Source organism: Danaus plexippus (assembly GCF_018135715.1).
Source record: "Danaus plexippus chromosome 22 unlocalized genomic scaffold, MEX_DaPlex mxdp_33, whole genome shotgun sequence".
Classification (NCBI taxonomy): domain Eukaryota; kingdom Metazoa; phylum Arthropoda; class Insecta; order Lepidoptera; family Nymphalidae; genus Danaus; species Danaus plexippus.
In genome coordinates this window covers 2,383,178-2,409,101 of record NW_026869856.1, presented here as the reverse complement: position 1 = coordinate 2,409,101, position 25,924 = coordinate 2,383,178, and the positions used below count along the sequence as shown (strand labels likewise).

Below are 25,924 nucleotides of genomic sequence, written 5' to 3'. Positions count from 1 at the left end.
CTAATTAAATGCAATGATTTAAAAAAAAATGTCAGATTAGACAAATCCCTCTAGATAATCGTCAGATTATAAGACAGTACGTTTTGAACATAAAGATGAACCATATATATTTTAATCTGACGCGCTTGAGTATTTCAAAATGGCGATATTTTTTTTGCACGTTATGAAAATGCCCGCCAGTTTGCGTTACATCGTAATCGTCAGATTAGTGATTAGATTAGTGAATGCATTTAACACTCCCTTAGAAACTCTGACACGCTCGATTAAATGTTTTTTTTTTTTCATTTTCAACCCTTACATACCATTACTTTTTATACGCATATAAATAAGTCTGTATTAAAAAAATCATTTCAAAAAAATTAAGAAGTTATTATTAACCGTTAAATTAAGTTCTCAACATAATTTTAAAAGCTAATTATCTCAAAGTTATATGAGGATTCGTCTTTCCTTTTTGTCATAACAGTGAAACTTGACGTCTTTCGCTCGCCTCTTCCTTCGCCTGGATTTAATTATAAATCTCGCTTGGCTTGGTTTTGCTATGTTTATTTATGCAATTTTACTAAATGAATTACAAAGCCTTGTAAATCTAAGACGATGCGGGTTAAATTTAACTATATATAATAAAGTTAAATTAGTCAAGAACTCACTTAAACAATTATATTGGAAAGATAGAAATAATGAATTCTTCTGAGATTTCATAACACATTTTGAAATTTATTTTAACAAGAAAGCTTCTGAAATTCTATTGGTAAAAGTGATGCCCTAAGGTAGTTAAACGTACTAGAAATGGTAGATTTGTCATGGTACCAAAATGTGATTTTATTTTAAAAATAATATGAACCGATTTTTCCTTTTTTAGAGCAAGTATTGAAAGTCTGGAATACGAAAGTTGAAACAGATCAAGTATAAATTCTATTAATTAGGCGCCTTAATGCTGCTCATTATAGAATAAGAGGACCGAAATCATTTTAATCAATGAAAATTAAAATTCTGGAACGTGATAAATAGCCTTCATGTTCAACAAATTGTTTCATTCAACTTAGGTATTGGCTACTTTACTATCTATGGAACTTACCGCGATAATAAGAGAGTTGGACAAAAGCGAGTGACATGTTCTAATTGTGTCTCTTATACCTATTTGTTGTTAGATTTAGTAAAGAATTCTCCAAGGTTGTCTTGGAAAAGTATATTTTGAGTTTCTGTATCGAAATAACCACGATCGCTAATATACAGAACTCCTGAAAATCTGGAATATTTATAGTGACAAAGCTATAATATCGGAATTAAGAGATTTCCGTGGCAAATTAAATCTGAGATTTGGAGCAAAAGATAAAATTAAACAACGAAAGAAATAGATTTTAGTTCAAAATAAACAGAACCTAGCCAATTAAAGTTGAAAGTTGAAAAAATCTGATGCACACAAAAGGTTAAATACTTTAGAAACCCAAGTAAAACAATCTATAACAAGTAGTACTGGAGAATTATACAATGAAATCAAGAAGAGAGCTCACAAAGAAAGTCTTAACTATATATAACAGTATATTTATATATTAAGAAAAACTTAGTCTCTTATTATGAATTGTAGATTCAGTTGACATTAATATTAAAGAACATGATGTCGAATGATCTTATTGAATAAAACGTGGAAAAACAACTGATAATAATGTTAAGGACATAGAATGTACCTTGTAGAACACCAGTACTAACCGATGATTAGTAAGACTAGAATGTTTATTTAGTAATTCTCTGCCAGCGTCTGTATAGATCTATTAAACCACATAGTAACCATAGGAAATGTGTTGGTAGAATTTAAAATAAGGAAAGGCTGGGAAATTTTCTTATCCAATAGAACTTTTATAAATATGGGTTAAAATAGAAAGTATGGGAATGTTCATTCTATGTCTCTGCAAACAACAACTGGTATTGCTAATGTTCTATTCAACATCACTTTCGGAAAACTGACTTAGGAAGAAAGGAAAAAATATATATAATCTCATATATATAATTAAAATTTCATGGTTATTGGAAATATGTTTATAAAATCAACCAGTAAAAAAGACATCATATTGATAACAGAGAATCCAATTACTACTAAATTAAGAATTAAAAAAAAGAAGTATTAAAGATTGTATATGGATTTATTTATTTCAAAATTACTCTCCTCTCTTCCCTGGAAGCCATATAAAAATGAATTTAAACTAAAACAATAGCCATATAAAAACAAATTAAATGTCCTTTGTCAGGGCTTTCTTTTTTGTCAAAGATTGTTGAAAAAAAAATTCTTACAGATTTTACTTTGAAAACCATAATGTGATTCCTCGACGAAAGCCTGGTTTACGTAAATATAAGAGTATAACGTTGACATTACTAAATATCATGGATGATCTACTTAGTGCTTTGTATGATAGTCTAACGTTTATGTAAAACTTACTGAATTACAGTAGAGCTTTTGATAGTTTTGATAATAAACTCTTTTTCAATAACGTAGCTGTGGCGACAAAGGGTGCGTACGTTTTAAAAGTTAATATGAAAATCTTTAACAAGTAGTTAAAAGTACAGGCATATTACCCAATAATATGACAAGATTTCTAGAGGTTAAGGTAAAGTAAAAACCTTCTATTGTTTATACAGAGGTATATTTTGAGATCCCAAACAAAATCAATTTACACACCATACTATATCCATTGAATTAAATAGTTCTAAATACATACAATAATCAGATAATATTTCGTACAACTACTGGCAAAATTAATTCATAACTCCGTATAAAATAAAACATAAGGGAAATTAAATTGAAGATAATCTCAATGCTATATCTAACTCATCTCGATACCACTATTTATTACTAAACCCCCTAAAATGTAACTAAACTACTACTTGGAAATCAAAAAGCAAAAACAACTAATTAGGTGCACTCAAAATCTGTTATTTATTGTTGTGTATTAAAACTTAATTAAGGAGAATAAATTACAAAAAATCATTTCTGTTTCATTAATTTTTCATTAAGAAAGTACATAAAGGAAAATATTACAAAGTAGTGAGTACATAAAGGTATAAAAAGTACAACTCTGCAAAACCTTTTAAAAAAATACATCATGAGTAACTACGATATGAAAACTTAAAAACCTCAATAAATATAATTTATGTAATCGATTAACATAATTAAAATCTGAGTAGAGTATGTTTATTTTATTTTTACTATTTTAAGAAAACATTTTAAATGTATGATTTTGGGTGACAATATTCGTATAGAAAGGGCTAACTAAATAACAGCTGGAGGCTGAGTTTGCTCTTATCTTACCGCAATTAGCGAAAGAGGTTTTTTTCATTTTGTTAATATTATTTTGGATCAATATTTTTTAAATAAATATCTTTTAATATTTATTGTTTCATACTTCTTTTGTTAGTAGTAGACATACAAAAAATAATACTGAAATGAGTCCAGCATTTCAATTTAATGTAAAAACAATTAACAATAATAATAAATCGTTCCATTTCCCATATAGAATTTTCTTTTGCAAAATTTTGAGGTGAAAAGAAATAAAAAAACGGAGTATTCAACATAAAGTTGTCAAACATTAACAAATGTATGCGACCGCTTGATAACCACCCCAGTATTTTTGTCCGTTAAGAAATAATTTTATGTAGGTATGTCTATTTTTATCTTTTTAGGTTGTTGAGATGGTAGAGCCTAGCTGTGGTCAAGTTACTACAGCTCGAATATAGGCCGGCTCGACCGGGCAAGTACCACCTTCCTACAGAAGATCAGCGTGAAGTTGCTTTTAGTGGCTGCGTTTCGTCCAATGAGTGAGAGAGCCGGTTGCCTTTCCTCGATTCCCACCCTTTCCTGCCATTTCCTTATTCCCACCCTCCCTTTTCCTCAACAATCAAGGTTGACAACGAATCCGCAACATCTATGTTGCAGATGTCTATGGGCGACGGTCACAACTGCCCATCAAGTAGGCCGTCTGCTCGTTTGCCACATTTCACATAAAAAAGGTTGTCGGTTTGTCCTGAAATATGATGAAGATGTATAAAATTTATAGTTATAATAATAGTTATTATGAGAGTAGAAATTTTTTTAAGTTAATTTCTCGTATTTAATAGCTAGTATTAACACTTTTATTGACAGTTTAATTTTCCATAAATTTTATTGGTATCGTGAAATTATTATGTCATTATTTAAAACAACATGCATGTAAGTCAGAAACTATGTATTTTAAAAGGACAACGTCAGCTCAACTGTAGATTTACATATTCAAATTCAAGGAGATGAAAGTCAGCTCCCAAAGCAGACGTTTTTAGCACACTAACTGAATGAAAAACACTTACTTGCATTTTTAAATTTAAAGACTGAAATTGTTTTTGATATTTAGTATTAATTGAGTTATTAATTTGACACGTTAAAAATACGATCCACCTTACTTCCTACTTGTGTATACGTTAGTTGAAGAAAATATTAATTTGGACCATGTAAAAAACTAATCTAATGAGTGTTAACGTTTAAAACAATGTGTTGGGTACTAACTGTCTGTATTAGGTACTCCATAAGCAAAAACTGATGACGTTACTCCAAGACGATCTATAGACGTGGTCATATAAATAAAGTAGAAAGTGAGTCTGGGAATATCCCTGAAATTTAAAGGAGTGTTAAAAAAAATGCCAAGAAAGGCTGCCTATATCAATTTCTATATGCTCATAAGAATATTTAAAGTTGAAATTGTGCATTTTATACGGATTTTTAATTTCAAAGAAACTGTTTTTTTTCTTGATATGTATTTAGATGCAATTAAAAACTATTATAAACAAAGATATTTTGAGTGAAAAAAAAGTAGTCAAAGATAATAAATTTACTGAACTTTAATTGGAATTCGATTCGCAGACGGTTGCAGTTAAAAATTCTATAGGCACTGTTGTACATCTAAATAATAATCAATTAAGAGCTATTCAAAGCGAGTTTATAAGACTAACAACTCTACCAGTCAGCGTGCATTAATGAACGATGCAAAGCGCTGAAAATACTTTTTGCTTTAAAGAATTAATGAAATTAGTTAAAGTGAAAAAATTATATTGAGATTGTCTTTTTATTTTAAGTTATATAAAAGTAGAATATTATACTTTTATATAACTTAGTCATAGTTTAGAATAACATCTTCAGGAGTTCAGAGCCTTTGTTTGATTACATTAGTTTAAGAAATTTAAAAGTAAACAATTCATTTATATAAATGTAATGACGTTTTCAAAAAAAAAAAAAAAACATAAAATCCAAAAGTTATGCTAAATTTCATATAAATAATTTATTATATTACAATGATTTATTATTATGAAGTTTTTAATTACAAAATTTAGTTTTAATGCAAAACAACATTCTTTAAGAAAATAATCCGGAATAAATTCAAGTAAAAGTATTTTAATGGTCATTTAAGAAAGACAACAAATTTAAAGAATATTTTTATATAGAAAAACTTGCTGGTTCTTATAAACTTTTTCTCATAATTCTCAATTCAAAAAGATAAATAGCCTTTTTAACGTGAATTGCCTGACCGTCAATTTGTCACAGCAACATCTTTTATGTAACACCATCGATTTAACAGCCGGTTTTTTCCCCAGCTTTTTTAGGGCAGCAAAGTTTTAACACATTCTTATATTTCATCTCGCTACTTTTTTCTCTAGTGTTTCATACGTTGCTAAAAAAATTAAAATTAAATCTAGTACCTAAGTATTTCGTTACAGGATGCCATTTAAATGTTTGAAATATGCAAAGTTTTTGCCCATGAACTTCTAGAAGGACTTCGAAATTGGGTTTGGATAGAAACGTTATATTAGGCTTGTTATAATCATCAATACATATTATAAAATAAAGTCCCCCGCTGCATCCGTCTGTTCGTGGTAAACTCAAAAACTACCGTACCGATTTTCAAAGGATAGCGTGATTCGTCAGGAAAGTTTTAGTATATAATTTGTTAAGTTTTTCTGTTATTTGTGTATACATTAACGATATTTGTTAACGATGTCGGGAAAAAATTAGTCCTCTGGGAGCTTTCAACAAAAACGCTGCCTAAAGCCTTTGAGATATAGTCCAGGATCGCGGGTACACTTTTCATCGTTTATTACTAACAAGCTGATTTTTCGTGAGTAGCTTCCTTTTGACTAAACGCTCAACTTTTTTCCTTAGAGTAAAGTTGGTAAATGGTAGCTTAATAGGGATAGCAAGGGTAAAATATGTTGATTTCACGAATTTTAAAAATTTATTACTAACCGAATTCTTCTTTGTTAATTATCGGGATAATTATCTAAATAACGTGACAAAATATTTGACCTACAAAATAAAAGGTTTCATAAAAGAGTCCCCCTCTCGAACAGGTATCCTAAATAAAGTCATAAAAAAATAATTACTAACCAGCTGTTTTGTGGCTTCTACGAAAGGGGTATTATGAAATTGTCGTCTAGATGGAAACAGATTATCGAACAAAACGGCGCATATTTTAATAAAATCCGATCACTGTAACACTTTTTATAAAGTATTGAATAAAGACCAAAAAAGTGGAAGGGAGATATTTGACAACTATTATATATTCATTTTTATACTTTTAAAAATTATCATTAATTCAAGCGTTTATTGAAAAGATATTCACATAATTACGGTATTAAGTCTTATCAAAATAAATAACTTCGTTTTCAACCCTACATGTGTATCTGTAAATTACTTTTTGAATCATTTTAATTTTACGTACCCTTTGAAAGTTACCTGATCCTACCCCCCACCTTCGTCTTGCCTTTTTTTTATTGAAGGGGGAAACCATCCGTAAGTCTTCCGCGTTGTGGGGAATACGAACGAGCCTGTGAGATTCTTACCTCCCGATGACCTCCTTCTGCGCTATTGGCGGTTGACGTCGGAAATGTTAAGGCTACCACGAGAAAAATGTGGAACGCTTCACAATTTTGAGTGACATCTTTGAACAGGGGCCATGTTAAACTCCTCTGTATCGTTCCAATCTTAGTATATGTAGTACCGAAGCGAGTATACAAAGTGTTGCCTATTGTTTCTTTAGATGATAAGCAAATGACAATAACACAGGACTGTTTTCTTTCTTTTGTTTTCTTTAGTTATTTAATTAACTTCTAAGTTTCCTAACCTTGATTTGTATATCTTTTCTTATTCATCAATAAAGCGCTAGCTCAGACATTACAAGTTGCGGGAGTATACATAAGCACACAATGCCTTTCGCAAGGGCAATTATATTTTGCCCTAACAAGCGTTACTTCTTAAAAAAAAAATCTTTTCTACACATAATCACATCATTAAAATGTATACAAATAAATATTGCCTTTTTTATACCAACAAATTATTACTAAAATAAAAAATACAGTATTTCTTCGTTTAAACTTAAAATATGTTTAACGAAGAAAGGTGGTGAAATTTTAGTTTCTCTTGATTTAACTCAAAAAGTGTGTACTGAACTAATATTACGTAACATAGGCTCTTGTTTTTTTTGTAAAAAAAAACGTGCGAAGCCGAGGCGGGTAGCTAGTATTATATCCCACCGCCAGCGTAATCTATTGGTTATTTATCAAATGTCCCGGACTTAACGACAAACACATTTTTATATTTTTCATTTAATAATTGTTAAATAAAGTTAATTGGAAATACTGTGCCACGGAAAATAATTTCTTAGCCATTTAATTGAAAGTATATGTTATGCAACATTATAATTTTTAATTGCTTTTCATATAAAAGCTTGTGCGTTATCGTAATTGACCTTGAGTTATGAGTACATCTGTGTAGATATACAAAAAACTATCGAGTTTACAATTACAGTGGTACTAAAAAACTCATACAATATTTATATGAAATAATACATTTTTTAACCTATAAAATAAATTTGTCAATGTGAATCCAAAATAAGTATAATAACAAACTGCAAACTCTATTATATTTTTTTAGAGATTTTATATACTTTATAAATTTAGTAATTGGATATTTCACATCGGTTTCGCATTTTTCATGTAAAGTATTTATTTTATTTCAATTTTTGTAAGCTATTGTTATATTTACCGAATTGTTTGCCTAAATTTCTGAAAGTCGAAATTCGAGTTTCTATGTTGGTAGATGAAATATAAAATCTATAAGTGCTTCTGAAACAGAATCAAATATTATAAGATTACGTGCTTCTCGTTAAAATTATATTAAATACAAGAAATGAAGATATCTAAAAGGTGCTACTATGTCTTCAAACGCGAAGAAGTAACACGTTCTCCGTAATTATCATATAAATATTTTAATGGCGTATTTTTTTAAGCTTAATAATTGAATTTAGCGTGATTCTCTCGTCTTTTATTAATAACTTAAAATTATTCAGCTTTAATTTAATTATTCAAACAAAATATTATTAGTCACAAAATTTTTAATATCTTTTGAAATAACAAAAGGTAAGACAATAAATAAGTGTTACTTTCGATTATGTTTTGGTAATATGTTGACCCCAACGTAATTATTGTAGTAATGTTTACAATTTCCTTTATATCCCTAATTTGACAGAGGATACTCATTGCTGAAAATTCCGACGCGAAATATGATAATACTTATCCTTGGGTAGCGATTGTTTACACAAATATTATGAAGCACTGCATGGCATTAGTCAGGGTTATTAAGAAGAAGGATGTTATAAAAATAATAGCTTTAAATTTCTGAATACATTCTATATTTAAAAATAAGTTATGAAAGACATATATTTGATGAAAAAATAATTGCAGCAAAATCCTAAAGTTTGTCAAACTATTAATATAAGTTAACAGGTTGGTTTCAGTGAACATAGCTCTCAATACTAGCTGCTTATGACTCTGAGGAGAATTTACTGATTATTTGTTTGAAGTGTTAGTATTCCATAATTTAAATTAATTATTTATATCCTTAATCTCCTGAGCCCGAAAGATCTTCAAACGTCAAAGCCTAAACTAACGTTGTCGGTTGTACCGTTCGCAAATTAACCGTTTATTCTCCTTCAATTCCACAAATTTTCATGCTGCCTCGGCTGTTTTAAACTTTTGTTTCGAATATGTTTTAACAATACAACGGTTTCATATTAATTACATAACACTCGATACATTATGATGAAAACTAACTGTGGCGTAAAAAAAACAAAAGAGAATTAAAAGAAATCGTACAATCGGAAGCTATTCTTAAACAGTTGCGTCATTTTTAAATTGAGTCGTAGGAATTCTAACATATGAAATGTTATTATTATTTATAATTTATTTAAAAGTTATTATTATTTATAAGTTATATTATTAATAATTATGAAACACTCTTGATTTTTTTTAACCAATTTTTACTATTTTAAATCCTTTTATTGTATCTCAGTGTACGTGTTTTAAAATGATTATGGTACATAAACACTTTTTTAACCTTTTATTATTTAAAACAGTTCACTGCTCTACCTAGTATTTTTTCTTATTTTTACATTTCATTTAAAACCGTAGTAACCATTTTTTTATTAAATTAATTATGAACTTCCCTCCCTTCAAAATTATTACTTTAAATTTTCGTAATTGAATAGAGTGCTTTTCTTCAAATTCTACTTCATTTTACTAAGTATACATAAGGTATTTCATCTTTATTTATTCACCAGTTTTCAGGCTAACAATCAACGTTACCACGGTTGCACAATATGCACAATTGATATCATTATTTCAAATAAAAATCAATATTATGAAAGAAACCGATTAACCGATTTTTATCGATCGGTAGTAACTAAACAAATTTTCTCCATATTTTTTAGTCTTTAAAAGTTTTTTTAATTAATAACCTATTTGAAACGAGTAGATATAATTCATATTTTGATTAAAATTGACGTATGTATATTCAATGTAAGATAAAACAATACAAGCAGTATTATCACAATAGTAATCAGAAAACAAATACAGTTTTATATATAAATGTTTTTAGATGAAAACGGTGCTCTTGTCCAAATATTTATGAAAGTGTAAATGCTCAAAACTCTGTATATATCAAAAATCAAAACAAAACATACTATAATTATTAATAACAAAACGATAATGTTTCCGATAAATAAATATCCAAAATTTCTTATTAAAAATGTGTGATATAGTTAAATATAAAAACCAGAAACAGAATCGTTGATGTTTTCTAGTAAAACTAGGTTGAGTTAGTTGTTAACTTTGACTACGTATCCCATACATTACTAGGGGACAAAATTAGTAAGAATCATGAGCTGCGTTAACTATTCAGCGCATTCAATATCTTAATTAAAGTAGTTTCATAGTTTTTTTTTGCATGACTCCTCATTAAAAATAAACAAACTATATAACTGTTTTATAAAAAAAATATAAATATATTTTTTAAAACACAGTATGTTTTAAAAAATATATTTGTAATCTTTACTGTATATTCAAGCTTACCGAGCACTTTATAAAAATCCTAACGAACCATAGTTTTCCCTGAAATATAAACTGTACAAGAGCAATTTGCAAGATGAAATTCCATTTCAAAACCGAAGCGAAAATACGAAATGATATCGAAAAGTCGAATGTGAAGTACCATCAATTTTGCGAGGAACAAAAAAACTGATCTCAATATGTGAGTAAAACTAAACATATTACTACAATTTCGTGTTTTTTTTTGTTCTCGACACGTTAGTCCTGTTGATGTATGTTTATATTTTTATAAAAGTGTAGTGTTACATTTTCATACAATACTAATGTATTTTTTTTTTAATTTCAATAAAACCGTATATTTGAAACTTTCTATCAAATAAAATTACTTGGTTGAATTTGACAAACAAAGGATTTTTTTTTCTTTTTATAATTCGCATATCTTTGTTTCAATGTTTGTATTTAATCAGCTACTCTGTGATAACGACATGTTGGAGTGATATCGCATTTTGTGTAAAATATGTGTCGAAAAATGTGAAAGGATGTCTTCAAGGAAAAGAAAAATGTGTATGATAACTTTTTCATTTCTCAAAATGGGCAAACGAGCAGACGGCCTACCTGATGGGAAGTAATCACTGTCGCCCATGGACATCTGCAACATGAGGGATTTTGCGGGTGCATTGCTGACCTCTATTGTAGCTGAGCTAAATGAACACGTTAAAAAGACCCCTTTTTTTAGCTTAGCGGGAAAACTTACAGCAACGCGCCTTCAGTCTTGCAGCTGAATGTATCTAGGTGATGTGAATGAAATCCATCCCTATGGTGAGTAGTGCGATATCCCTTCGGAGACTAAATGGTTCTAGATGGTCTGTGAGCGTGGGATGATCGACAATGCGAACTGCCAATTTTGTATGGAGTCAAGTGGAAGAAGTAGTAATACGGGGCACCGGACTAGACGTGAAAACAGTTCTCCATGTGTTGACAAACCTGTGCTTTGTATAATAAACCCAATTATCCCGATGTGAAGTACTGCCTCACTCTACTCAGTACATTTAGTTATTTAGAGTCTAGTTTAGACTTATCCTCCAAATGTCTCCGGAGTTGAACTTTGTTCGCTATAACAACCATAAGAATCCCAATATTCTGGTTCATCTTAAAAAGAATGTTCTGGAATTTTGGAGTCACAGTAAACAGGGTTTTTTTTAGCGATAAACGTGCAAACTTGTGTCTTGTTGTGATTGATCTGAACCAGGTTCAGCTTACCCCATTCGCTCTCAATTTCAGACACAAGTCTCTTTCTGGTCTCTTTGATTTCTTCACGACGAATTCTCGTCTCGAAATCTCGAAAGCTCGTCCGATTTCGTAAGCGTTACCAGGACTGTCATCTGGATAGTACCAAATGTTTTTGGTGAATAGTTTTGGTGATAACACTGAGCCTTGGGGTACATCAATCAAAACCATGCGTAATGGTGGGCGTTAAAGTCGCCTAAGAACACTACCCCCTATTACTAAAATGTGTAGTCTCCTGGACGTGTCCATAAAGACGGTCGAGTTTGGTGATACCATTATGGGACCTATATAAGCACGTTTAGACACGATTTGAGCTACCGTAATCCCCCCGTAATCACGTCACTGACAGGTCCCTATATTCGAGGCTGTCAAACATTAACAACAAATATCCTCTTTGATGTTTAACCAAACCCCGGCTCGCCCGGTCATTAGCAATAGTTTAGTTAACGTTGCCTTTATCGGCATGGCTGTAGACCCGTCTTACCATAGTATGGGCATGTTATGAGATTCGACCAATATCATCTAACAAAAATAAAAATAATTGTAGATGTGGGAATGTGAAGACAAATTTGTATAGAGGTCGATCATAATAATCACGAGTAAAATACAAGCGATTGTTGAAACAACGCTTGATTTGCATGAATGGAAGAGTATTATAAAATTATTGTTGATAATGCTATATACTAATCCCTAAATTATTGAATCCCAAGGTGGCCTAGTAAACATTTACGCCTGATAACCTTACAGGTAATATTACCTATTGTACAAGTTACTTATACAATAAGGTTTTTTTATTTTCGGTCAGGCCAAAAGGATTATTGACTGTTTATGTTCTATATTTAAAGTTATCGTTATAAATTACATTCAATTCCACTAAGAAATTTGTCAATCAGTCAGGTAACAGACAGGACGGATTTATGGATTACTCAAAATGACTTAGACCCTGAAATTATGTTGTCTATCATTATGTATTTAGTACCTAGAATATTCGAGGCAATAATGCTATTGTTATGATTATATTCTTGCACTACGGTTTTATTGATTTTTTCTTCAAAAGCAACACCACCTTTTTGATTTTTTAAAAAATGAAAACGATTAAAAATATAACCAACTGTTACGTAATTATGAAAGAAAAAAACAGTTGCTCAATTTTGGAACAAAGTAAAAGTGACTTAAAAGACTTCGTTACATAAAAATTTAATTCGTATAAATTTGGAATTCCTTTGATATGTTACAAAATCTGTAAAAACAACATTTGTAAAATCAAAAAATATCGAGCAAACAGTTTGTGACAACATTTACAAAACGGGACGCCTACTTTACCAAAACATAATCAATGAAACACGAAAAAAAATTTATTTCATGAACAGTACTTATTGTTGGCAACGCCAAATTTTTTTATTTAAGAAAATGATAAGATTGAATGCCTTTTATCTTTTCTATTACCCAATGGTATTGTCCATCTTTAAAGGATAAGAAGACATTTTTTTACCTTCCTGAGTCGGCTTTAAAACTTTATATGTCTTTATGTATACAGGTTATCAAATAACTAAGCCTAAATTAATACAAATTCGTTTTTCACTCACTTCACCTTCTTTACTCTCATTATATTTGCTACAGAAATATTTTAAAGGTACATCTAGACACGTGGTATATATATTTTTAGAATTAATTATGTGACGAAAATATTTGTATGATTTAATCTCTAAAACAAAAAGAGTGTATATTTATATTGTTTTCTTATGATAAATGGGGGAAAACGAACAGACGGCCTACCTAATGGAGGTACCGTCACCCATGGATATCCACAAAATAATTTTGCGGATGCGTTGCCACCCTTGTTTGGGGAAGAGAGAGGAAAGGTTGGGAAAAGGGAAATGGGAAAGAGAGGGAAAAAGGAAAGGGCAACCGGCTCTCTCACCCATCGGGCGAAACGCAGCCATTAAAGACTGCTTCACCCCGATCTTCTGTGAGAGGGTGGTACTTCCCTGGTTGAGCCAGCCCATGTTCGAGCTGCAGCAATTTGACCACAGCTAGGCTCTACCACCTCGGGCCTCGGAGTATATATAATAGGAAATTTGAGGAACATCAGCTATAACATCTGTTTCTATGAACTTACACTCATTAGTGTATCCTCTCTGAAGTTGATTTTTTAAATTTATAACAAGAGAATTAGATGATAGTAATTAATTGGAAATAGTAAAAAAATACTTGTTAATGTCCAAATTAATGCCTTTTTTAATTACTACGTATAATTGACATTTTCTTAGTCTTTGAAACACGAATATTGTAATATGGTAGTTAGACAAGTACAAGGTGACGACGACATTTTTTTTTTTGAAAAGATTGAGAAATATGACAGTATTTAGATATTATTTGACCATACATTAGTATAAATTCACGGAAATTCGCAGCAGTAAAGCAATATTTTCTTACAATCAAATGTCAAAATTGTTAAGGAAGAAGTCTAACCGAGATAAGTATTTAAGATAAGAATTTTGTAAATGTTATGAGATATAGTTTTTATAAAATAAAATCGTTCATAGAATTTTAATTTTTATAGTAACTATTCACTTCTTATAAAAAAATGTTAATTACATAATTTAATATTAATGTAGGTTTTTAAATATTAAGAAGAAATCGTCGCGAACTAAGCTCGTTAGTCTCTCTTGATATAATAAGTGTTAATTCTTGAGAAAAGTGACTTTGGCCGTTAGTCTTTTTCTTTTAAAATATTTTAATATCATCAAGTAGTTTAACTGTCCCGAGTAGAGGCTATGTTTACTTCCATATAATAACTTGAGTAAATTGTAGTGTCTTATCACCTTTCATCTATGTTCGGAGCTATAATTTTTTTTTTAATAAATTAAGGGCACATAAAGAAACCTTATATGTATAACAATTTCCTATAACTATTTAATCATAAATTTATAAACATATACATACTCGTATTTGTTTTCACAATATATTTCAATAACAATTGAAAATGATATGTAAGTTATTTATTCAATCATTACGATGTCTAAATATTTTTTGGTTTTAATTTGATGCTTATTAAAAAAGATTATTTAGTAACCGACTTGACGACCACTCCTCTTGTGTGTTGTGAGTGACTATTAGCGACTGAGTGAGTGAGTGAGTGATATACGTGTCCAAGTTGGTTAAGAGTGGTTGGGTGTTTTATAATGGATTTGAAATAACATCAAAGAAAACTTGAAAAAAACTGAGAAACATTGTCCATACCACGACCCTATCTAGGAGGCTGTCTAACAATGAAACATCAAAATAAGCAACAGAATATTATTGTCAATACTGTGGAAGGATTAACAAAGAAACCTTCAAACAAAATTTAGAAATAAATTGAGCAAATTCTTCATCTGATTTATGTTATGATTTGAACAGTAAAATATAAAAAAGTTATATGCATTTATTTTTTGTGTAATTGAATTTTACGCTACAAAAAGTATTAATATTCTGTTTCTTGATTTCAGTACATATAAATTTAATATAATTTATTCTCATAGGTTTGTTAGAAACATTATTATATCACATGAAAAGATCCCATTGTAAAGTGATAACAATTGGAATCATTTACAATTTGCCGGTCCCAGAGATTTATTGTTAAATAAATTTTAATAAAAGCCTTTTCTTGCCAAGTTTAAATTCGTGCTGGAACAGGCAATTGTTAAAATCCACCTAACAAATGTAACTTTAGTAATAATGGAAATTAATATTATGGATTTATATGTACAGTGTTTTGTACATATAATAAAGATACAGGATTTTTCAAGGCTGCATTTATTCGGATCTAAAACTATGGAGACTATCGAAAGTACACAGAGAAAGATTTCTTTGTTGTATTTGTTGCAAATTTTAAAATTTTTCATTAAATTTTTGTTAAATTATTTAGTTGAATGTGCTCTGGCTATCTTGCTTTCTATAATTATATTTGCTGAATGAAATAGTGACAATGTATTTTTATCTATTACAAGTTATAAAGTAAACTCCTTGAAAGTAATGGAATATCTTTCTTCTTTTTACTATTAATTTGACAGAGAATTGTCATTACTTAGAATTCCTCTGCAAAATATAACAATACTTATCCCTGGGCAGCAGTTATTTTGTGTAAATATTTTAAGCTACCGCATTGCGTCATCGGAAACTGCTAAAACAAATGTTGTTCAAGAATATTATATTTGTTGATAAATTATGGGAACATGATGTTTTGTTGTGTTTAAAACTAAATGTAAAAAACAAGCTTTTTAAGATTAGATTCTATGGTGTGTCAAATAATCAAGTGCTATATGAATGTTTATAACATTTGTTGGAATTAATCATGAATCTACACTTACTTTCAACGTAAAAGAATTTCTCGCCTGTGGATGTTAATATGTTTTATTATTATTGGCTATTTATTATAAATGGGTCTAGAATTTTTACTTGTTCAGCTAAATTTCTGTTCTCATAAGCAATCCGAATATACACGCATAGTAGTATATTAATATAAAGAACTTCAAAAAAATATTTTGTACGGGAAAAATAAATCTTGTGAAGTAACAAGCCTCAATATATAAAAGGATTCTTATCCTTGCAGAGATAGATCCTAGTGATTTCAGGTTTTCATTTTGTTACGAACAAGGCTTCAAATTTAAGACACGAACCGACTTCTACGCTATATATAATGTAGTTTATTTTCTTTTAACTATTTGCAATCTTAGCCTTATCTCATTTGTTTTGAAGATAAAAAATAGTGGTGCTAAATTTTATAAGACAATAATGCATATCAAAATATATAGGATTATTAGAAAAAGTCAGTTTTATTAGTCAAGCAAGCCAGACACTTCAATTAAAATAAAGTTAGTTTACCCCAATTCGTTAATAATTCCATGATTTCAAAAGAATAGAGCAAAAATTTAAGTTTTTACGATGTCTATTTTAGATTATCGTAAAGAGGAGTACGAATTAATATTATTTTTAGTTATAATTAAAATAAGATTATGATTTTTAAACCGTGTTTTATATAATATTTCACATTTAATATAATTAAAGTTAATTCACCTTACACGATTTCAGAATACTCAGAAATAAAGTTTGCTGAATTGTGTTGTAACTTTTACTAAGCAGATTTTAGTCTGATTTAGCCCAAATAGTAATGTAGGCGTTTTGCAGTTATTAGATAGTACATCAAAAATTACAATATTCAATTTTGCATTTTAATATTTATAAGTAAATTGTCTATATTTTTATTACAACACTGACGATAAAACATTTTTTGATATCCATAGAACTACTATAGTTAAAAATTTTATTGCTTCGAGATAATAACTCTTTCCTGAGACATATTCATTAAATATAATATTTCAGTGTAATAAATGATGCAAATTAAGAACCTTTGTTAAATGTCAGACTCGATTATAACTTGGTAAAACTCTTTTGAAGACTTCACAAAAACGCTTTTTAATTTTACTGTGAATAAAATTCAACCATTAATTAACTTGACAACCGGCGTTTGAAATATGTAGCTGCTTCTAAAGATTACCTATTGAACTGAAAATTATAACTAAATTAACTATTATCAATCTATCAATAATAAATATAATAAAATACGATCTAAGACTTTCGCGAGTGATCATTTCAATGAAACTAATATTTTCGGATAACTACGTGCTATTTTATTTTTAAATAATAAAAAAAATCCTAAGTAATCCGAAAATATCAGTCTCATTAAAGACTATAAACTATTAAGCTAAAAATACCTAAAAAAATAATTATCGGTGGGTGCTTTATGTATAAAATAAAATTCAAGGTATGATATCATATAAAACGCAATGAAAAAAAAATGTTGTTGTTTATTTAGTCTAACCTTAGGCATTGTGTGAGATCTATAATATATTCAAATGCATGGAGATTAAAGAATGTATGTGCAGAAATTAAATTTCATACATGAAATACTAGATGAGTCGTGTTAAGAGTTTGAAAAGGAAAATCAGGTTGATAACATTTTTGCAATGTTTTTATTATATAAGATATGTGTCTACTCTGGATGATCCATTTGTTTATCAATACCTTATAATAAGATTTTGACCACAGCCGGTATACTTTTCCCTTAATAATATTTTTAGCCCTTTAATGATGTATCTAGTGTGGAATTTATATTATACGGGTACAATTTAAATGGGATTTTGCCAAGTGAAACATATAAAAATCTGATAATTACTTTTGTTAAACAATAAAATACATTACATTATATAAATATCAAATTATAACCAATTAATAAAAATATGCATTCGAAGAAAAAAATCTGCAATAAATTAGAATATGCTAAATTAAACCGTAAAGCAAGTTCATAAAGTTGCGGAGAGCATATTTAATGTAGAGGTAAATTTAGTAAAGGAACTCAATACTGTAATTTATACGAGTGAATAATGTGCGGGGTTGCCGTCTATTCTAGAATGCACCAGATTCTATAGCACATTAATTCTTAGCCATTCTTGCAGTATGTTATGAAAATACCTGTAACTAACTTTATGAAATGTAAACTTCGAAATGACAAGTCTGGAGCTATTTATACGGAACTAGAGTTCACTTACAATATTCCAATAATAATAATAATTTGAGTGTTAATGCATATGAAAGAAGTTTATTACTGACCGGATTTTTCTCTGTGTTACCGGTAAAAAATAATAATTAGAACCTAGGTATACAACCGAATAAAATGTTTTTCTATTAAAAATTTAAACATGGTTTTCCTTATAAAGAAAATCATTTTTTGCTATTTTTAAACGATATGAAAATCCTTTTATTAAGAATGTAAAATCGTCGATGAAATAGTAGTGTAGGTTTCACAAGAAGTGAAGATTTAGATTGAATCGATGCCATACTAAATCCAAAGAGATAAATTGTCTTTCAGTCGATCTATCTCGACTTACTTTGATGTGGTAATTATTTTAGGAAGAAACGAAATGGATGTGTTCGTAAAAAGTATTTCTATTCTTAATAGGTTCAATGGCGCTTTATACCTTACGGCTTACAGTTTCTTGGAAAAGAAGGAATTAATACAAAACATTTTTTTTTTCCTAAAAGGATATCCTTATTTTATATCAACGTTAACATAATTAATAAGGTAGGTTGCAAAATCATGTTGAAAATCTGAGCTTTGATGACTTAAAGAACATTTCTATATTAAAATGTTTAAATGAAGGCATGTATACGTTAGACTGAAGCTTCTATCATGTTTAGAAATATTTTTTATTGATTTGTAAAACTCAAGTCTTTCTACAAACTTTTACAGAAATCCCTCGTCTTTATTTACTTTTCCATTGCGATTTTCAATCACATTTTAAAGTGTATCTATGCGGATAGTAAATTACAAGAAAACTTCTCTGAAATAACAGAATAATTTAGAAGTAAAAGATTTGATTCCCGAACCTGACGACAACCTCAATGACTTAGGAGTTATTTTTATATACCATTCGTTAATTACACTCCTTAAACTCTATTAGTATTATGGTAAGCATTTAATATATTTGCTTAACGTATAGAGATAGAATTCACTTTGCTACTTAATTTTTTTGTTGTAATAAAATTAGGTACACAAAATATTAAATTCATGTAAAATTATCAATGTTTAAAGTATAATCTTTATACCAAATATGATATTTTTAAACAAATAAATTATAATTTTTTAAATTGTAAGAGTTCTGTAATAGCATCTAATCGAAGAATAATTGATTTTAATTTCTTTGAAGTATAATCGTTTTACTTTAACAACGTACTTTGCTATTTTAAGATATATTTTATGCATTAAATCTCTCGCAGTTTAAATTTAGAAGTGTTATGAAATAATCCCAAACTAATATAGGTTGTGAATAATGTGGATAGCTTTCCGTTCTTCCTTTACTGTAATAGAGAACAGAGTTCATAAATTTCAGAAAACGTTATGGAAATATATATTTTTAAAATATTTTTAAATCATAAATTTTTCAACTACACATAGTAGAAAATATTTTAATACTGTAACTATGAATAATGATAACATTGAAGTATTCTCAATTGATTTTAATAATCCAGAAATTTTAAACTTTTATTGTCTAAAAGTTTTTATTAAAATACAACTTAATTAAAATAATGTTTATGGTTCTATTAAGCAGAAAAGGATTAAGTTAGATTCAATGTTAATAGAAATTTAAAAGAAGCTTGAAATTATATCACCTCTTTAACTAGCAAAATATAAAAATTGTTTAAATAAATATATATCTATTACTAGATTTCTTATAGACTTTTATCTCTCTTAAATTCTAAGATGAATAAAATTCTAAAATACTTTATCTTAAATCGTGTTGAATGATTAATTTTTTTTTTGTTGGAGTGTTTGAATCTTAAATGTAGAATAACTAATTAATTACTGCAATGATATTGCCAAAATTCCTAAATGTTTATAAAAAAATATATATATAACTTCATATAAAATAGATATCAAATAGGATTTTATTAAATTATCGCTCACAAAATTTTCAAGTAATTCAGTAATTAGACCCAATACGTACAAGATTGTTTATTGACGATGATCTTCCTAAGAAAAAATATTTGTAAAGAAATAAACAGGAGTTTGCTAGATGTGGGTATGGAAGCAATTTAAAATTGAATTCAATACACATCACGACCTTCAAATGGATAATTTTTACACAATTTTGGATAGCTATCGAATTTTTAATTGAGATTGAATGAATATGAAGTAAAGTGATGAATGTATTAAGTTTCAAAGATTATTCTTGGGTAGTAGTTAATTATACTTCTAATTTTATACGTAAATAAAAAAACTATTAAGATATCAACAATTGTAAAATCTTTTTGGACATATCCTTATACTTATGTCCGACTTTCAAAAGAAAAGCCGTGGTTGCTTACTCGTCGAGACTCTTGATTCAAAGCTACCTTTGGTATACTTTATAAAATTCCCAGGAGGTGTTATAACAGAGAATATATTTATTGAGGTAGCTTCTTCCAAATTATGACATTGTTTACTTCTTATTGGAGATCAAGTAAAAATGCTTAGCTCATATAAATGTATGTACCTAATAACAAATCTTCATAGGCCTCTTGTTTTAGCAAAATGTACTGAATTTATATTAAATTTTTAAAAGTGTGCCCCATAGACTTGGCAACTCGCTCCTACATACCGAAACGCCATTATCAGTTTAGTATAAAGTAATAAAAATAATTATATATGAATTTCAAATTACTTTTTCACAGTGTATTAGGACTTGAAGTCCAAACTTGCTACGAGTCTCCCCTGAACTTCATTATTATAACGTTGTCCTAAATTCCACGTTGCATTATGTATTTATTTGGTCCTAGTGGCACTATCGTAAGATATTATGAAAATAGCCGAAATAAGTAAGTAGAGCTGTATTTGTATCATTATGTTTTAATATTAAAGCAAGTTGAGCTAGTTAGTAAGTAAAAATGTTATGTAGAAAATATCGAATGAAAAATTCATCTACACGAGCAGGATTTGAACACGAAAACTGTGAGAGATCGCTTTCCAGTTTATTTAACTGTGTATTCATGTCCGTCAATTGTATTAATTCATAACTACAATCTCGCTCGAGCAAAGTTGGTAAAAAAGAGAGTGGAAAATGGGGGGTTATAAAATATTAATATGTTTTTTTAATACATTCCGTCGGCCACGAATTGAGTTAATGTTATCTAAGCCATTGAGAAAAGGTGAAAATATGGAGTACCTTGTTGTTATTTTGAATGAATTACGGAAGAATCGTTTTTTTCAGCACACTTGCCAAATACCGTAAAAAGATTAATTTCTACCTTTAGAAGAACGAACTGTTCACATTATTTACTTGAAGGTTATTTGATGCATTTCGTTAAAGAAGCATCAAATTAAAAAAATTAAGATAGATGTCTTATTCGTCCGTTAGATGTGATAAATATTATAGTAACGTAAATGTTTGATAACATTTAGAATAATAGGTAATAATTATTATTATTTTTATAGATAAATAAATTACATTAAACTAATGTAAATATTCTTTAAGGCGTTATATAATGTTACTATCTTCAGCTATTTATCCTGTTAAGTGAGATTGCAAAATGTTGGTAAGACTTGTCTTTTAGGGAAGGATTTCATTTATCCAAAACGTTTTTTGATAATCGGCGATTTTCCTAAATGGACTATTAAAAACTTTCAAATTTTTTTAGAAAATGTAGCATGTATTTATCTCTTCATTTAGTTTTTTGTTGCCGAATGTGGTGTATATTTTATATTGTGTTTACATTAACATTCAGATTTTGTACTTTTATATGAATGTCATTATTTGAATAGTGCAATGTATTTATAAACCTGGTTTACGACTACAATGACTCACGCTAAATTTATTGTATGACTTAAATTCCTCGTTGTTCATGATTTCTTCACAGTTTTATTACGTTTTTTAACATTGCTCTGGATAAATCGCAAATAACAAAAGTTTTTTAACTGCCGTATTTATTGTATTGTTATTTCAGCTTATTGTTATAGCTCTATAAAAAATGTTATATTATAAATTAGATTTGTTTTATACAAAGCGTTTCTTTTCGGTTATTATATATTTCGGTTCAAAGATAAAGCTTAGATTAAGATAAAGATAAGGGATAAAAAAATGTCACTTACAAGGCAATTACAATCATAGGTTATTAATAATAGATAATAATATAATTTAAAAAAAAAAACTCTTTAATGAGTTTTAGTTGTTATAGACCCGATAAGAAGCGGATGAAATAGCATACAATTTTATTCTATAGTTAATTGTTAATAAAGGTAGGTTTTGTAAAATATCTAAAACAACTAATATCAAAAGCAAGGAACCTGATTTTAATATCAATTCTGTATATATTATATAATAAAAAAATCTCCAAAGAATTTCTTAGAATAACAGTACTATATAATAAATATTTTAGTCCATTTTAATTTTTAAGGTCCTTATTTTTTTAACTGAATAAATGAGAAATCATATTTTTTTTTACTTTGACTCTTTCTAAATAAGAATGTGCAAGTTTTATTTAATGAATTAAAAATTCAACTGGAATTTAAAATTAGTTAAATACCAGAATGTTACTGACACAGAATTATTTTAAATAAAATATCATATTTTCCTCATTAATTGAAATTTATCATAGGATTTTTTTAATATATGGAGATACAATTCATCGCTTTCTAGTGAGTCTCCACTGGAGTAGAGTTTAAGACAATACAAACTTTTTGACTGTGTATTTGTAAACAAACAAATACTGAAATTTGCATATTATTGTAATAATAGTACACACTACTGCCATACAATGTTAAAATTTTATTCAACCTATTTAACCCAACCTAAAACCCGCATAAACCTCAAAACTTGAATATTGAATTCAATTACCTATTCAGGGGGACCGTACATTCAGGTTTGGAACACCAATTAATATGTTAATTGCTCCTGAATAATCTGAAAGATTCTCATTGATGACAAGAAAGCTGATCGTAGCTAGAACTGATTGTTATTGAAAATTAAATACTTTTTAGTTAAACTTTAATTTTAGAATTTAAAAAAATGGAGACAGTTTTTAAATAGAGGTTAAAGAAGGGTTAAAAATATTTAATTTCTGTAGTGACCGTGACTCGGTATCCAAAAAGTGGTAGATCGTCTTTCTAGAAGATTTCTTTTTATAAATGTAAGTAATAAAAAATATAATCTTAAAAATATAATATTCTAGCATCAATCAATCATCGAGAACAAAATATAATAATCCAATATTAATATTTGATATGATATATTCATTTCACTTTTTATTTGTCATTAAAAAATACAAAAGATATCTTCAATATATACAAAAAATATTTTTAATTACCATCAGAAAACGTGAGGTATTGCTACATTTGTCGCTCTATAAATAGTTTCGTAGGATCCAATCTGAAAATATTATTTTAAGCATTAAATTCAAGTGTTATATCCGATATAGCGAGCAGTAAATCTATGTCCTTATACAACTATGGGAAAGTTAATATACATTTATGTTTGTAAAGTAACGTTAAAAACACAAAAATAAAATAATAATGATAGAATACATGCTATTATCTACCAATTTACTTAGCAGCTCTCGCATTTTAGTATTTAATAATCTACAGTCAACGGGCAGTTTGCTAACTTAGTTTTCCTAGATTTTGATTCGACCAAGACGCTTGGAACAATTGAGCATCATATTTTAAAGCTTTCCTCTAAATAAGGAACTGACCGATAGATGTTATATATAAAAGGTATCCTAAACTAATATTCCTATGAAAAAGACTACTAATATAATATAAATAAGAAATTAACTGTCTCTATGTTAACCAAAACAGTTTTTATTACTTTGTTAACTAACAATTTTGTTGGTTGCTTTATCACGACAGTTATACTAGTTAGTAACACTGTCGTGATGAAGCAACCAGCAAACACCACACAAAGGACTTCACAATATTAAAAAGTGTTACATACCAAACAAAAAAACTTAATTCATCCACAACGTTGGTAAAGAAAAGTCGTTATTTTAGCCCATTCCCTATTACACTGTTTTCATTTCCTTTCACAGTCTTTTCAAATGATTGCTTCAAGCCAATAAAGTTCTTTGTTTGTGTAGTAAAATTGGGATCAATTATTTTTTTTTTAAATAATGTTAAAGTTAAAATGGAGTAAAAAAGCAAATCCACTGAAATTAATCACTATTGTAATCATCCAATTTTTATTGATATTTACACCAAGCGTAAGATCACTTTGCACCACATTCACGTTTATTATCTGTGCGACGCCTGTCTAGTCGAACGTGTCATTTAACGTACTGTGTCTAAAAGTAGTAAAATGCAGCCTTTTCAAACGCCGGACCTGGATTGCCGACCACACGCCATATTTTCACTTCTATTTATATCACAATCGAGACTCCAAAAACCTAACTACACCAAACCTGCAGATTGATTGGAATAACAACGTTAATTTGACGTTTTATTCGTCATTTCCACTTCATTTGATAATCATATGGAAGGTAGTATTACAAAGGGTATTAAAAAAAGGAACGGTCTGCCATGTTGGATTTACAATTAGTTCACTTTATTTTTCAAGATATTAATAAAAAGTCCTTTTATTCCATAACTATATTGCAGCAGTGCTTTAAAAATAATAAATATAATCCGCAATATCAGGATAAGGATAACTTCATATAGCTAACCGATGAAGCTGAACTTGTATAAAAAAATTCCCAGGTCGGTGGATCAATTTGTCAATATCTTCTTTAAAATTAAGAGATTTCACCCGAATAAACATACATATATATGACACTATGTCCAAAAACTTTTAGCTTTATACAGTTTGCGAGAACCCAATTCCTGATCAACCAGCAAAACCAACAACATGATTGGTTACAGCCCACAAAAGTTAGAATTAGCGCCAAACAACGTTTGCTTTCCTCGAAAAACGTGCATAGGAGAGAGGGGACGATAAAAGGTATCTTAAAAAGATAAAGTTATCTTCATTATTTACAGACTTGGTATTATCTGAAATTTGCTGATGTTAAGTGAAAATAAAAATATTATATGGTCCTTGGCAAAAAATATTTGCTTTGTATATGGTTTTGAATTCTTTACACTAAAATACACTCAAATTATGTAATAAATACTTTTATGATTACTATTATAAATTTCAGGTTAAATTACAACCTCACTTATTAATTACCCACCACCCGTTTAGTTAAACGTATTACTTCACAACAAAATCAACGTTCCTTAACAGTTCTTAATCTAGATGCTTTCGACAGCGTCTATCGAAATACGGGCCTGAAGGGTCCGGGAACTATGCCTGATCTGGCGGTGCCTATAAGGACCAGACATCGTGTGTTAAGATATCATTAAAGGAAAGGTGGCATCGGTGGTGCATGGTGGTGGAGTTATCATAACTTGACATCGGGTTATACGCCGGAGCGACTTGAATAAACCGGGACCTCATTTTCACAGGTGAAGATAGTGTGCGTAGTTTCGGTATGTATAATAAGCGTTAAAATAAAGTGTGATAGCCGTTGTTCTAGTCTTTGTCAAAGGCGTTAGCCACATAGAAGTAGAATACTCCCGCCATATGAAGATATCTGCTATTCGCTACATTGTTAAACGCTGCACTGAATTGACACTCGAGAGTTTGGCCCTCAAACCGAAATAATTAGTGGAAATAGAATTCTTTTCAGAAGTTTC

General features: G+C 29.0%; 1 non-coding gene across 1 annotated transcript; it reads right to left on the bottom strand.

The window, feature by feature from the left end:
* Window positions 1–6,918: 6,918 nt before the first annotated feature.
* LOC116773728 (U6 spliceosomal RNA) lies at window positions 6,919–7,027 on the bottom strand. Its single transcript, XR_004353727.2, has one exon. It is a non-coding gene; the product is annotated as a U6 spliceosomal RNA (small nuclear RNA).
* Between the last annotated feature and the right edge of the window lie 18,897 nt (window positions 7,028–25,924).